Source organism: Brachyhypopomus gauderio, unplaced genomic scaffold (assembly GCF_052324685.1).
Source record: "Brachyhypopomus gauderio isolate BG-103 unplaced genomic scaffold, BGAUD_0.2 sc34, whole genome shotgun sequence".
NCBI classification, from domain to species: Eukaryota; Metazoa; Chordata; class Actinopteri; order Gymnotiformes; family Hypopomidae; genus Brachyhypopomus; species Brachyhypopomus gauderio.
Genome location: NW_027506866.1, coordinates 1,979,082 through 1,987,724, shown reverse-complemented (window position 1 = coordinate 1,987,724; position 8,643 = coordinate 1,979,082).

Here is an 8,643-nt window from a genome sequence, read left to right as displayed (position 1 = left end):
GTAATCTGTTCACCAGCACAACTGATTGTGAATCACATATCACATGTCATCTGAAGTACAACGAGGCTAAATTAAATTTTGAAGAGAACAGGGTCTTATCAGATGATCAAAAGCATTTATTTTTTTACCACACACTGTAATCTGCCTATTAAATTTGGTACTACATACCTAACTCCACTGGCTGTAGTAGCACCTGGTTTTGGCTTTAGGACAACCATGGCATCCACGGGTCCAGGCTTCACCCCCTATTAATTTAAAAGATGGTGTTAGTAAAGTGACTGTGATACATTAACTAACATTAAATAATGAAATAAGACAAACCATTGTTGGTGGTTTATGCCACTTCTGTTCTGTCTGTGTGCATGAAAGGACAGGAGGCACGACAGACATGCCAGATTCAGAATAATGAGCAGTCTGGAAAAGCAATGCAACCAAGTGGTTGCAGATTCCGCAACCAGCAACACAAGAGCAGTTGCTGTTAATGAGCACAACTGGCATTGAATCACGTAATGTCATCTGAAATACACAAGAGGCAAAATGTAATATCTTGAAAAGAAGACTTGAGCAATGTCAATAGGCGCAATTTCTGTCACATCATGTTGTTAGTGGTGAATGTCACTTGTCTATTGTCTCATGTAACGTTTGTGCTGTTTTGCATCACTCTTAAAACACTTGGCTATACTGTCGTTCTATTCTACAGTGTTGTGCATGGTTCAATCTACTAGTTCACTGAGCAACTATAAACTATAAAATATATTTTAGATTTAAACTTCATTTTCACTCCAGATGAAATGCTTACACATAGGAGTGAAACAGGCCTACTTATATTTATATTATTTTGTTGTTTCCACCACCAACAACAGAACAGTGCAGGTTTTACTTCAACTGCTTCTTGAAGAGTGTTATCAGAATATGTTAATAGGTGTAAGTGTTGAAGCCATATGTTAATAAAGAAGATAAAAGATTTGAAAGACAGATTGGCAGATTTTAGAAAATGCAGTTTGAAGAATAGCTGAGGTGGACTATATTCTGCTTTTGAGTCATAGAGGTAGATAACAATAGCTCGAACTGTAAAATAAACTCCCATTTGTTTACTATAGGCAAAACAGACTGCTAATGATTCCCACTCAGCTACTCTGCATTTGGCTACCATTGTAAGCTTTGAAAACCAATGCCTATGGCTATCACAGCTTACGTGAAGTAAGAGCAAGGATAAAAGATTGAACTTGTGTTGAACTAACTTTTGAACTTGTTCAACAGAACTTTGAACGTGACACTGAACAGAACTCGTGTCATTTTAACCAGTCCTACTCTCAGCTGGTGTGGTGTATCTGTTTTCTTCATAGATCTGTAGCAGTGAGCCCTCACTGTTATCTCGTTAGCCTTACTTTTGCCTGATACTTCCATCAGAAATACAAACATGTTTTTAAAAGGTATTTCTAGTACTAGGACAGGTCGGTTCGTTACTAAAAACAACATCACTTCATTAGACTGCCACCTCAGGCTAGCTAGCTAACTAGCGTCAGCCACTTACCTTCAAAATTGCAGAGGTAGGATGAAACGTAGAACTTGAAACCCTTTTCAAGTTTACTCTGTGGCGTTGTACTTGATGCTCTGACAATACGACGCACATCGTTGACGGTAAACTTCGGTAACTCCAAGAGGCACCTTGTGAATTTCATAGACTCGGCCATAAACATCTGCACTTCCGCATACCAACCGGAAATATGGTACCATCCTTACACCAAACGACGAAGTGGTGCGTGCACCTAAGCCATTAAAAAATAATAAATAATAAAAATTGAGACGACATTACAGCTTTAAAAACGCAATAAACCAATAACATATGTACTAGATAAGCAAAAATAAGGTACCAACAAAATAAGGTTCACAGCTCCGTGTTCCTCGGGAGCGGAATATGTAAACAACGCGAGTGGAAACTATCTAACGGTGGTACGCTAACGACAGCTAGCGTCGCCACAGCGGGCTACAGTTAAGCTCGCCCATTAAGACGGAAGATATGATTAGTCAATTTAGCTGTCATTTGAAACTGGTATTGAGCTGAATTATAACTGCGTGGCCCTCTGTAAACGAACAGCGGGCATCACAGTTAGCTCGTTAGTTTCCTGTTTACTTTCTAGAAACGTCAGAGGGCGTAATATGGCGACTTCAAGCTGATTGGTTTAGTAGCCTCAATATGCAAAATAGTAACGCATTCTGGTAGCGAAATCTTATTTTGCACAGGGAAAAAATAAAATAACGTTTGAACAGTTAGTGTAGAACTAAAATATATGTAATATAGAACTATTCTGTTTCCTAAATATATTTAGGTTAATATATTTTTTGGCATACCGTCATCGAGACATATACGAATGTGTAGTGCTATATATATTGTACAAATGGCCAACGTTAAATGTGTTGTTAGGAAGCACTAGATGTTGCGCTCCCTTGGAAAGGAATCGTATGGTAATGGCATGCGATTGAAGGGTTGAAGGGCTCCTAGTGACCTGCAACCGATTTTTTTTTTTACAACCTTTAGCACCACCTGACACAGTGCTCTCCTATTTTGTCCGCCTAAGCATGAAAGCCTCATATTGGACCTTTGGGTTTACCCTAAGGTGTTTAACAAGATTTCTTGTGTTGCCACAACTCCTTATAGTTTTTTTTTTTTTTACACAAATCACAAACAGCATCTTGGCTCTTTGTGGGGCTGAAATAGCTCCACACATGACTTCTCTTGCGTTCCGCCATAGCGTACGTACAGCGCCCTAGTACACTGAGTGAGCGTCTGTGTGTGTGTGTGTGTGTGAGCGTGCCGCAGTACTTACGCATTATGCACTGACCCAGGCGGAAGAAAAAGTAGTTCCCACCAACCGCATATCATTTAGACAAGATCTCAATATTTTTGTTACTTCCACAGTGTTCCTGTTAGTGCTTTGCATTACCTCAAATGACTGAAGTATCAAAAGTATGGATATTTTGATTTGAAAATCGATTTTACAACATAAAGACCTGGTATCGATGGAATGGATATTTCAGTATCGATCCGCGCATCACTAACTAGAGCTGCGTCAACAAGCCTAATTACAGGATTAGGGCTGCATGTATGAACATCACACACTGACAGAGGTGGGTAGAGTATTCAACAATTTTACTCAAGTTAAAATACTGTTACTTGAACCAAATGTTACTCAAGTAAAAGTAAAAGTATGCATCCAAAAATTTACTTGAGTAAAAGTAAAAAAGCACTTTGATAAAAAGCTACTCAAGTAGTGAGTAAATGCATGAGTACTGTCTCATGTCAATAAATTACATCATGGGAAATTGAATTACTGGAAACTGACTTTTAATGATAACAAAAATAATTTATTATAAAAAATATAATATATAAAATGTATTTATTATAAATAATTTGTATTTTAGTTTGTTCCTAATTATTAGACCTGTGTAACTTTATATCCTGAGAGTAGGCGGTATCCAACTAGAGATAGAAGGGCACCAAATTACCTAGGTGACTACGTAACTGAAGACGAGGATAGTGATGGAATGCATATCACAGTAGACTACTGCTGTAGAGCAGTGTGTGGCATTCCACAGACTTATGATGAAGCAATGCAATCAGACAATTCAAAAGAATGGAGAAAAGCAATGGATGAAGAAATCCAATCTCTAAATGAGAACAAAACCTTCACCCCGACAACACTAGCAGTGGGCAAGAAACCCGTGGGGGGTAGGTGGGTTTACGCAATCAAGTCTGGTGTAGATGGGAATGACCAATACAAGGCTCGATTTACCGCTAAGGGCTACAGCCAGAAAATGGGAGTAGACTATGGGGAAACGTTTTCACCAACAGCAGACCTAACGAGTAATAAGAGTTGTGTTACAAAAGGCAGTACAGGAACATTTACTGGTCCACCAGATGGATGTGAAAACGGCGTTCTTACAGTATATAAGCTGGAGAAATCACTTTATGGACTCAAACAGTCTGGACGAAATTGGAATAGGGTTTTACATAATTGTTTAACAGAAAATGGATTCACACAAAACCAAGCTGACCATTGTGTATATTCTCAAGAGTCAAAAGAAGGGAAAGTGATCATAATTTTATGGTTCTATGATCTAATCATCGCTGCAAGGGATGGAAATTAATTGAAAAGAGTGAAAGGGATGCTTGCACAGCAATTCAAGATGAAGGATTTGGGGCAACTCAAGCATTTTCTTGGTATACATTTTGATTTTTCTGGTGGGTGTATTAAGATGTCACAAGAAAAGTACACAAACAAAACTCTACAGCGTTTTAACATGTCAGAATGTAGGGTAAGAGAAACTCCTTGTGAGCAAAAGCTTGAATACAGTGATGATGCAGTTAAAATGACAGACATCAGAATGTACAGAGAGGCCGTGGGCAGTCTGATATACCTGACAACCTGCACTAGGCCTGATCTGAGTTTTGTGGTGAGCAGGCTGTCACAGTACCTAGCTGAGCCTACACAGGAGCAATGGGTCACTGTGAAACATGTCCTGCGATACCTTAAAGGTACATCAAACAAAGGTTTAACCTTTAGGAGAAACAACACTGAGAATCTTGGTATACAAGCCTACAGCGATGCAGACTGGGCGGCTGATACCAGTGATCGCCACAGTACAACAGGATACTGTGTGAGCCTAAGTGAGAACAGCGCACTTATTTCATGGAAGACGAAGAAGCAACCTACTGTTGCACTTTCCACATGCGAAGCAGAGTATATGGCACTTGCTTCTACTGTTCAAGAGTGTCTTTACCTAGAACAATTACTGGGGAATATGGAAAGTTACAAATACACACAAACAATAATACATGAGGACAATCAGGGGACAATGGCATATGTGCACGCTGTTAAATGACGTAATTTCTGCTAAAAGTTTAGGATGGTTGTTGACATCCGGTAGCCATTGAAAGCGTACACTGTGCTAGCTATTCACCTCACCAGTCTTGTAACGAGCATATTTACCGTTATTTACTTGGAAGTTTCCTTCATCTCCTGTCCGTTTACGTGTCCTAAACATGACAGTTAAACAAAAAAAAGTATCGTTTCAACAACGTACAGACAGCAGGTCCAACCACCACTGCTGTGTACCATTGTGCACAGCATCGACAAGGTGTAATTCCTACCTGAGCTTCCACACCTTTCCAAAGGACTCAGAACTGCAGAAACAATGGGTGGTTAAGATCAGGAGAGATCATTTTATTATCACGAGTACTTCCCGTGTGTGTTTGCGATATTTTATCGCTGCTCGAACCTCCCAATCCTACTGGACGACGACGACTGCGACCTGGAGCTTTTCCTGTGCTATTTCAATGGAATAACTATACTATTCCAACTCCACGACCTGGAGTATGGGAAAGAACAGAGCGTCCACCCAACACTGATCTAACAGAGATGCAGACTGACCATGATGATGATGACCCCTTACCGTGTCATGAACATGACTACTGCGTCAGTAATGAGCCTGCTGCTCTTGATCTCTCCCTCAATGAAAATGAAGAGCTACGCGAGGAGATACCAAGGCTCCGAAAACAAATCGAAGACTTAACTGTCAGCAGCAAGTTCTGTTTGGAGCGGTTTTCTGCCTCTGATTGTGTCATACGATTCTTTACGAGGTAAATAAAAAATATGGCAGGACACAGTACACGGATGGGCCTTCTCTGGTGTCTGAAATACATTGTGAATGAATTAGCCATTATATAACTTTATATATAACTTTTATATTCCACAGATTTGCAAGCCATGCCCACCTCATGGGCTTTTGGAAGCAAATAGAGCCAGCCACCCACATCATACGGGTTACAAGAGCACAGACTGTTGAGAAGACTGATCAGGTCCCTCACTCTGCCAGTGCAACGGTAAATGTTTTCGTCTTGTCCATACAAAGCATGTTATGTCATCATTTTCAAATTAATCTTTACATCAAAAGAAGTTTTGATAGTCATAATGTAATATGACAATAGGATAATGTATTTTTTCCCCAGGTTCTTCAACCAATTGATGAGTTTTTTCTCTTCATGAACTACCTGTCATTGGGACTGATGCAAAAGGATTTGGCCCACAGATTTAGAATACATCGGTCAACTGTTAGTCGTATTATTAACACCTGGGCCAACTTCCTTTATACTGTATTGGGAGCTGTTTCTATTTGGTTAGATGTGGACACTGTGAAAACTCACCTCCCAGATGTGTTTCAGGACTACGCTGACACTCAAATAATTTTAGATTGCACAGAACTGAGATGTCAAACTCCAAATTCCCTTCTCCTCCAGAGTGAAGTGTTTTCCACTTATAAATCACACTGTACATTCAAAGGGTTGGTTGGGATAGCCCCTCATGGCGCAGTGACCTTTGTGTCTTCTCTTTATCAAGGTGCTATCAGTGATAAAGAGATCTTAAAGCAGTCTGGCATTGTGGCCCTCCTTGACCCATCTATGGCCATCATGGTGGACAAGGGTTTCCTTGTTGAAGACTGCGTTCCATGCAAAGTCCACATACCCACGTTTCTGTCAAAGAGAGCTCAACTGTCTAGGTCAGAGATCAGAACGTCACAGTCCATTGCAAGACTGAGAGTCCATGTTGAGCGTGTGATTCGCAGAGTCAAAGCACATAAAATATTCAGCACAGTGATCCCCCTTTCAATCACAGGGAGCATAAACCAAATTTTTTACTGTTGCCTGTCTTTTGGTGAATTATCAAAATGGCCCCTTGGTAAAAGCCTGGGCAAACAATGGCTAATCTCAATCCAGAATTAGACAGATGATGTGAATGATGGTGATTTATTATTATTTTATATTTTCTCCAACCTTAAAATGATCCCTTTAAGGTCAGGGGTCGGCAAGCCGCGGCTCCAGAGCCGCATGCAGCTCAGCTTTTGAATAGAATTAATGAGTATTTAATTAACGTATATTATTTTTGAGACTTAAAAAATGTTCGGGTGGAATTTCACAAATGTCCAGTATTTAGTTTCGGTTCGCTTGAGTGACATGTCATCGTCACTGAAATAAATTTCCAATTATTTTGCTTTTGTGGCTCCGAGTCAAAAAGCTTGCCGACCCCTGCTTTAGGTCATGCTAGTCTGTAAATATTGGCTGCAATGTTAAGGTACAGTGCAATATGATAAATAGTATAAAATGCTTTCACTTTTATATGTAAAATTGACAACACAATACAACATTATGTATTTCTTAACTTTTACTGTATTTGTAAAAATGAAATGAATACAATAGTAATACAATTGACAGAATAATTTGAAATTGTTTTAATTGTTCATGAGTTCATGTCTTCATTATGATTTTCTATTGCTTGGGCATAGAGAGGTATTTTGGCATGTAAGTGTTAAAGAAAAACATGTCACACCTCCTTTTCACCTCTTCTAATACACTGCTATCTCTGTAAACTCGCTGCACAAAAATATCATCATGGGCACAGATAACTAAATCACACCACTGCATACCAGTAATCAATAACTGGCCCTGGATTTGCCAATAATAACAATGGCTCTCCTTCAATCTGTGTAGGCCTTGTGCCACTTTGAGGAATTTGCAGTCTACATAGCTTTGTGCATTTGGGCACTTAGGGCGTACTCACACTAGGCTCTGTGATCCGGGCCCGGGCACGGTTGCCTGCCGAAGCACGGTTCGTTTGGCTAGTGTGAGCGCTCCAACCGTGCCCGGATCAGTTAACCGTGCTCGGGCCCGCTTTGAAGAGGTGGGCCAGGGCACGATTCATGTGGACTCGGGCACGGTTCGCTTCTAGTGTGAGCGCTATCCGTGCCCGGGCCCGCTTGGTGCCTCGTCTGATTGGTTCATTTCGCTGGAACTCAAACATGACATCAGTGATGCGACGCTCACGTTAAACAGTCATAGCGGCAAAGCGATTAGCAGACAATCGTTGTGTTAAATTATCGATAAATCTGTGCTTGCACCGTGTTTTTGCACTCCCAAAACGACTCCAAAAATACAATAAAAAGAGAATCGTGAACTCTATAGTGTTGTGCGAGCGCGCTTTTTTCCAAATAAAGCGGCGTTGTGATGACGTAAGCGTGCTCGGGCCGGGTTGCTGAAGCGAGTGTGAGTGCAGGCCAGAGGGGGAGTGGGGAGGGGGGATAACCGGGCCCCAGCACGGAACGAGCAAACCGTGCCTAGTGTGAGTACGCCCTTAATTTCAACAAGCCCAAATGATGGACGCTCAAGTGGGTCATATACAAGTCCATCAGGTGATGCACCCAGCCAAGATGCATCTGGATGAATCACTAGCCCACACTTGGTCAAGTTCAAGTTTTTCAGAACTGCATAGTCCTTTAAGGCCCCCGTTTCCATTTCAAGTCCCCTCTTCATGTGTGCTGTTTGTCGTGTCCCTCGGATTATCCTTTCTGCCAGGCTTTCTGCAGCACCTGGACCTCTAACGTGGCTCACCTCTCTGAAATGTGAGGCAGTCACTCTTTCTCTCCTAAGTGAATGCCACTCAGGTGTAGCACTTTGGGATCTTGTTGCCTTCTCAATAAGGTGTGACTGTGACAAGGTCACAGAAAGTGAGCTTAGGTGTAGCTGTTCTTGGTGTGTTGGCACAAATGAATATTCAGGTGGGCTTAGATGGTAACATTCTAGTGGCAGAC